We start from the raw sequence: 8,147 nt of genomic DNA, 5'->3' as shown, positions 1-8,147 counted from the left end.
ACACGCACACAAACACACGTCACCACCACCACTGCCACCCAGGAAAGCATGAGTCTTCCCAGCTCCCCATGCAACCTGCTGAGCCATTTTGTGAGCCTGCTCCCCCTTCCAGGCCCCCCCCAGTAACATTTTGGAAGGAGAGAATAAAGAATGCTTGCTCATTCATAAGGCCCTGCCACAAGTACTGTACATAGAGCCCGTGCCAGTTCCTGGGGATGCACAGGTCTGGAAGACAGAGGAAGGTGCACTGCTTTTGAGCTTCACTGGGGAGCAGGGAACCTCCACTGCAAACTGCACCCCACTCCATCCTCAGNCTCTCCAAGACTCTGCCACAGCACAGGGGCTTCTGTAAACCTAGGGTTCTANGCAGCCTCAAGTCCCACTGCCACGTGGGAAGTGAAAATCAAGAGCCCCCAGCATCTAAGGCAGCCCCCAATGGTAAGTTAAAGACAACCAAACCTGGGCTGGGAGGGTTGGGCAAGGGCTCAGAAAGGCCAGGTCCAGAGCCAGGTGCTTGTTAACTCTTAGCTGGATGCCCTTGAGGTTCTGAGGTTCCTGACCTGGACCAAGAAGTGCACACCCCTGCCCAGAGGCAAATGAAAACAGGAGCTGAAATCTCACTTTGGGATGAAATGCAGAGTCCCCAGTCACCAGCTAGTGCTTCTGGCACTGTGGGATGGGATGTAAATCCCCAGTATGGTCAGGATTATACCTACTCACTGCTGGTGTGGAGAGGGCAACGGGGGTGGGGGGGTTGGGGGAGGGGGGCGGAGCAAACAGAACTGAATGCTCAGGACAGTTAAGCTGACACCCTTCAGAGTATAGAGCAAAACAGAGACTCTTGTCTCTTGTCCTTCAGAAAGGAGGGCCAGATGTTAAACATTCTGCTAGGAATCAAGGGCAGCTTGCTGAAGAGAAAATGCCCAAGAACCCAGTGGTGTGGACAAAAATCCCCAGGACCACAGGTTGGAAGAAAGATAGGGCTCTGTAGCAATGGCCATGTCACAGTTCAGCATCTGTGAGGAGAGGGGCCATGTGGTCAAAGTAGCAGAAAGTGATTTGAACATCAGTGTGTGTGTAAGTGTGTCAGCCCCCTCCCCCCCCCAAATCTGTGGCAGAACATAAAGAAAACTGTCAGACTGAACTAGCTACAAAGGAGTCAGACCAAACTTTCTCTCTGTCTGCACTGCCATTGCAGGAATAGGGTCTCACGTTTATCATGGACTTGGTGCACAGGATATATGAAGAAACCAAATAAAAATTCCCAAACTGTGGTGCCTTACCTCAAGACTTCTTGACTGACTCCACTATAATAGCCCAAGCTGCCTGTTTACTTAACACATTGCCCTATCCCCAGAAGACTAAGTTGTATATTTTTATTGTTCTTGTTGTTTTTTTTTGGGGGGGGGGTTCTCTCCTCTGTTGAAATTTCATGGAAAACAGTAAGTGTGTGTTTCATCTTGACTTCTTCATACAGGTGTCACTCTAGTTTGTCCTTTCATCATGACCGCTGCTGTCTACCATGCCCAGTTCTACTCAACATATCCCCTGCATTCTCCACTTAACCCCTGCACGCTTTAAGATCCCATCCTGGGTGTGCACCCTGTTTTCTTCAGGTGCTCATCTCCAGAGGCTCCCCTAGGCTCCTTCCCTTTCCTGGCTATTGTTCACAGTAGAGCCAACCCAGGGATGCACAACTGTGTCTGTGTTCTGTGGGCTTATAGCCCCTTGTGACCAACGGGGGCAACACTGGGCCATAGTCTAGTTCTATTTCTAGCCAGTGAGGGATCACTCTACTCACTGCCATCATGGCCAGGCCAGTTTACACTAAACCCAGAAGAGTCCCACTCTCCCTGTGACCTCCTGGAGACGTGTTGTGCTCTGCTTCCTTCACAGCAGCAAGTCTGACTTGGGTCGGACGAACTGCGGCGCGTTTTGTGTGTGATTTCCTCATAGCTGAGAGGTTGTGCACTGTTTCAAGTATTTATTGGCCGTTTGAACACAGTGTCTCTCATCAGCTCTGTGTGATCAGACTATGGAGTCCATGGAATTTCACAAGCCAGGACATGGACCTGTCACGGCACCTGAGTCCATCCTGTTTACAGAAGTAACACTGCTTTCTCTGAGGGCAGAAGCTGCACAGGATAGCACAACATGAACTCGAGAATGCGACCCTGTGGGCCATGAGCAGGCAAGACTTTCCATCTCTCCCTGAGTAGCTGGTGCACAGATGGGAACCTCAGCCTCTGCAGAAACCAGCTCTCTGCACCTAGGAAGAGTTTGTGCCAGCAGAGGCAAGGGGCAGGGACTTAATAGGGCTTGGGAGCTAAATGTCAATCCCTAGTGGTCTAGGANNGGATGCCTTCAGACAGAGGGGACAGGAGAGCTGTGCCTCACATGTCAGGTGTCCATCCAGGTTGGAGGGCAAGGAGGAAGCCTTGATAACTGTGTGGGGCTGGAAGATAGGAGAGATGTCATGTGACCACAAGAGAGGGGCTTCTATGACAGGATTAGCAAACTAATGATAGGGGAAAACAACTGGAGGGTGACTCCAGGATCAGGGCTTGACAAGATATAACTCTGCCTTAGTAGATATGCCCACGGACTCCATGGACATCAGCAGCATGGCTGGAGACATAGGTGCAAGGGAACACATCCTTTGTCTACAAATCTGTCCGGAGACCATCTTTAAGATCTCCAGTCACAGTAATGAGACCAGTACAGTGACTTTGGACCCCAGCTGGAGACTGTCCAAGTCCTTTTTCTGCAGCCTCAGCTAAGCTTACATTGTTACAGTTAGTTTGTGGTGAGTTTATCCCATGTGTAAGCAAATGTGTTCAGAGTACTAAGCTCTGTAACAAAGGTAAAGATTGTCCAGCACCCCTAGAGAGAAAGGGCTCCGTCAAGTGGGAGGGAGTGCCACCCATGNCCCTCATTTAATGATTGACAAGTATTCCTCGAGGAATAGGAGCCTTGGTGGATACCATGACTTCACACATCCACACTGTCCCTGTAATCAGAGAGCTTAGTTTCCCCNGAGAATCTGAAAACAGACTTGTCAGAAAACCTGAAAACAGGTACAGGTTGAGATGAAAATCTCTGGGACATAAAGAAGAGAACGTATTNAGAGCCCTAGTACTCTAAATACTTTATGAATACATGATTGGGAGCACACTTTTCTAGAACCCAGGAGGCAGCAAAGGAGGAGCCTAGGGAATCCCTCGATCGAGAGGATGATGAACTGCCAGACTTTTCGTGAAAACCTGCCTAGAAGACAGATCTTCAGTGTATGGAGTCACTAGGGCAGAAGACCAGGGTGCTGCCTGACATCACTGGAGCTTGGAGCTTACCGTGACAGAGGGAAGAAGAAAGTAACTAGGGAGGAGGGAGGGTNGGAGGGCAGCTCTCCAGATAAAGGTCTGGACTCATTCAGATTGCTGTGGGGAATCAGGAAGAGTCCTAAGTCTGGTGAGGGCCCAGATCTACATGGACTCATTTCTCTCTCTGATCGCTTCTCCGTTTGGCAAGTATTGCTGATGTGAGAAGGGTAGACATAAGCAGAGAGACAAGTGCTATGCCCCTGTCACGTGATAGCCATTCCCTCACGAGACCACAGTATAGTCCATACTGAAGCATGAGTCTGTGGTGTGATGCATAGATTCTCAAAATAATCTACAAATAAGGAGATGGCATTCACTAGTTCTTTTAAGGGAATCGTTGACCAACCAACCATCTGAAACATACAGTTTATGAATGATTGAGTGATATATTCGATGTACAAGAGTTCCTTGCCTCTGTGCCTCCTCCAGCAGTCTTCTCCAAATGATAATGAATAAGTAGCATCCACCCAAGGATGATAGCCAAACCCTGTCAGAGGGACATCCCCATGTCCTCCCTGTGTACCTGGAGACACCATTCTGCCTATGGGCTGTCTCTGTGGCCACCAAGTATCAAATGCCAGCAGAAGCTCTTCAACTCTACTGCCATCCTGCCCCCTGCATTCCCAGACCTCCCTCCCTCCTTCCCTCCCTCCCTCCCTCCCTCCCTCTCTCCTTCCCTCCCTCTCTCCAAACTGCCACCTCCACTCAGTGGCCAGACTCATCTGAAAGGCTAACCATTCCATCCATGGCCTGTCCTTAAGTTGTCAGAATGGCTGCCTCTTCCACTTTGACTCAAGTGCAAGTTTCTTCTCATGGCTGTACTATGATTAGCTCTTGCTAAATGACCCCCTTCAGTCCTCTATATACCCTGGCCACCTGGAGCTCTCTGATAACTCCAGGACACTCCTCTCTGCTCTGGGTTCTGTTCTTCCCGAGGGCTCCCCCTTCTTGTAATTTCTGAATCTTTTCAAAGGACTGGATACATTTTAACAGTTGTTTGCAAATCACATGCTCCACATTTCTGACTTAGATTGTTACAGTTGTTTTGAAAACACATGCTAATGCAAGGGTCATGAGAACACAACAAGAACAGCATGTTGTTCATTTTTAAGTCCCAGGTATTCGGTCCTCTGCAAAGGCGAATACATATAAAAAAGACATATGACCAAAGTGCTACCCCCTTTGCAAGTCTTTACCGTTCAGTCTCCTGTGCTGTTCTTCATAGAGAGGACCCCAGGTCTCTTCTGGGTGTGTCTAAACACAAGAAGAAGTCAGATCTTGGTCCATCCTAACTGTGTCCCTTCGTCTCACAATCCTCTCTTACCTTGTCTCTGTTCCTAGCTCTGCCCTCTCCCTGAAGTTGGGAGTCCCTTTGAATCTTTGTCCTTGGTGCTGCCTGAGGAGCAACAGCCCTCAAAAGAGGTGGCACTGGCCTCAGGTTGGGGAGAAGAAAAGAAACAGCACATCTTTCTGATAGCTCTCCAGAATTGCTGGCCATCTGCCACCTCAGATCTTAGAACATGAACCTGGGACAAAATTGCTTTAGAGGCGGAATCTTTGAGGCTAACATGGACCCCAGTCTATGCCTTTGTTCCCGCTGGAAGTTGGACTGTGTGAACCTCTCCTGGAGGATCCTGGCAGGTTCCTTCAGGATGCTCCCTTTGCCCTAAACCTTCCTTGAAAGCAACAACACAGAGTGATCACAGTGACAGGTTACATCACAGCTTGCTCATCGTCCTCTTTCCCCTTAACCAATTCACTATCCATCACATGCTTCTAGGTTTCCCTACCCCTGTGTGTCATCATCACAGGCACTTTCCAAGAGGGATCACCTAACTGTGTACCTAGGATGCAGCGAAGGCCATGGCTCAGGAGTGCTGCTTACCTTGGACATGTTACTGTATGTATGCTCGTTGCCCTTGGACATGTTACTGTATGCTCCCTGCTCTTGCTTACCTTTGGAGTCCTGGGCTGTACAAAGGGACATTCATCCAAAGTGGTCACGAATGGCCAATGTTTTCCACCAGTACCTGGCAGGCATTCAATGCCTATACAATAGACTCCTTATTAATCCCATCTCCCTCTGTCCTGAGGCTGCCTTGTTCATCTGGTTCTTGCAGCCAGATTAACTTTACTTTTTGGTACCCTAGGCTGCCTGGAGTTTCCTTCTGAGTAGGATCAAAGTGTCAGAACAGAGGGAGTCTGACCTCCTTCCTGGCTTCAGTCCTTGGTAAAGGCCACTTTTCACTCCAGGCTACTCCCTGATTCTCTGCCCCTAACCCACTTGGCTCACTCCCTTTGTAGGCCTTCTCACAATCAGAGCAACATTAGGATCCACTGATTTTTTTCCCTCCTGGGGGTTCAAGGTATTTGCAAATTAGCCTATGAAAGCCTGGTGCCTCTACCCTCTCAAGAGGTGGGGAGCTTGCTCAACAAATTGTGCCTGAGTCAGGAGTGTTTTCTGTCTCTACATTCAGACTCTTCCTGGGACAAGTCTGGACACACTTCACTGATGCTTTGCTGCTGCGCAAATGTCCTGGGTGCCTTCTGATGCTGCCATGTCCTCGCTGGGACAATATTACCAAAATTTAATGCTATGAAGTGGCAATTCCTGGCTTACTAAAGTGTGCACACGACAGTCCTTGTGCAATTCAGGCTCCAGTCTGAGTCACAGACGGAACCTTTACTCTCCACACAGTGTGGTAAGGTCTCATGAAGTCAAGAGGAAGGAGCTTTCTGCCCCCTCTATAACTGGATTGTGCAGAAGGCAGAAAGGAGATGCGCTCTCTGAGCACTTTCTTCCTCATCCTTTTTCTTCTCCCATGATCATCTGAAAGTTTGATACATGTGAGTTCCCTTTGGACTCAATTTCTGAATCTCCAAATAAACCCTCTCTGTCTGTGTCCCACAGATACAGACCCTCAAAGGGGAGGCAGTCAAAGGATCATTAAACTGTTTACCTTGTAACAGCACATGGAATTGTTGTTAAGAGCATCTCCATGTTATATTTCGTAAACTTTGTTAATTTTGGTGGCTTTCAAACATTGTGATTCAACCACTGGCCTGAGTGCAGAATCTGGGATACGACTTAACCCAGGGCAGTCTTGATCCACTGTGGGTCATGGAAACCACCATGCTTTGCTGCTCAGATCAAACACAATCTGTCACCAGAGAGGCCATAGCTGCACAGCTAGGTAACGATTGGCAGTCCACACAGATACACTAAGTTACTAGCGAACATGGGAATCTGTGGTTTTATATGACTTTCCAAGCCCATACAGTTTCCAGTTGGCCCCCTCAATGCCCTAAGCTTATGGAGCAAGATCTAGGCTCTCAGCTATTGCTCCAGCACCATGCCTGCCTGACCTCCTGCTGCCATGCTCCCCACCAAGGTAGGCATGCACTAATCCTCTGAAACTGTGAGCAAGCTCTAGGAAATTCTTCCCTAATTTTCCTTGGACAAGGTGTTTAACACAGCAATAGAAAAGTAGTTGTGAGGTCTCCCTTGAGATCAGTGACCCCAACTCTAGAGGAGATGTACAGTTAAGACATCTCATGCATGAGTGAATTCCATGTGGGGGCAGGCTGGTGTGCAGATGGCCAGTGCCTGCTGGGAGCTCTATTGCCCAGAACATGGGATTCAGTCTTATGGGCACATGCACAGTGACAAGACCACTGGAGGAGGTGACGACTCCTTCCCCACCTTCTTCTGTGAAACTGCAGCTGGAAACAGGTGCCATGGGCAGTCTTTGTAGATCTGGAGCCTACTGTAGTCATTGAGTTCTGAAATCACCCTAAATCTGTCGCCTTCAACCAGAGCAGCTTATCGCTTGGAAGAAGATGCAACCCTTAACCATGCCCTTGGCCCCTCCATCACTGGCCATCATCGACCCAGGGGAGGACCAGACCCATAAGCTGCCTCGTCAGTGTACAGGACTTCGGGGTTTCCTGGTATTCCACAGCTTTGGAGGAGGCACCAGCTCCTGCTTCACCTCTCAGCTGATGGGAGTGGCTTTCTACTGGCTATAACCAGAAGTCCACACAAGAGTTCTCCATCTACCCAGGCCCACAAGTGCCCACAGCTGTAGTCGAGCCCTACAACCCCATCCTGACCTCACATGCCACCCCAGAATGCTCAGACTTGCCTTCATAGTGGACAAGGAGGCCGTCTATGACATCTTTCACCCCAGTGGTGACATTCAGGACTCAACCTACTCCAACCTCAACCATTTCATCAGCCAAATCAACTCCTGCACCACAGTTTCCTTGTGCTGGTGGGCCATTCCATGTGGATGTGACAGAGTTCCAGAGCAACTTGGTGCCCTAACCCCTCATCTCCTTGGCCTTCTATGCTCCATCATCTCTGCAGAGAAAGCCTACCATGAGCAGCAGTCAATGGCAGAGTTCACCAGGGCCTGGTTTGAACCTGCCAACCTGATGGTGATGTGTCACCCATAGCATGGCAGGTACATAGCCTACTGCCTACTGTGCCATGGAGATATGGTGCCCGAGAATGTGAATTCTGCAATCACTGCATCATGATGAGGCACACCATGCAGTGTCCCACAGGCTTCAAGATTGGTGTCAATTGCTAGCCACCCACTGTGGTGCCTGTAGGTGATCTCACTAAGGTGAAGCTGCAGTGAGCATGCTGAGGAACACAATCACCATTGCTGAAGCCTGTTCTTGCCCGGACCACAACCTTGACATGATGTATGCTAAGTGGGTTTACTACACTGGTATGTAGGTGAGGGCATGGAGTAGGGG

The 8,147-nt window shown here is 49.3% G+C and overlaps 1 pseudogene; it reads left to right on the top strand.

The window, feature by feature from the left end:
* Positions 1-2,266: 2,266 nt before the first annotated feature.
* Positions 2,267-8,144, top strand: LOC110313270 (annotated as a pseudogene).
* The last annotated feature ends 3 nt before the right edge of the window (positions 8,145-8,147 follow it).

The sequence above is a fragment of the Mus pahari genome, chromosome X, assembly GCF_900095145.1.
Source record: "Mus pahari chromosome X, PAHARI_EIJ_v1.1, whole genome shotgun sequence".
NCBI classification, from domain to species: Eukaryota; Metazoa; Chordata; class Mammalia; order Rodentia; family Muridae; genus Mus; species Mus pahari.
This window is presented reverse-complemented; position numbering and strand designations above follow the sequence as displayed.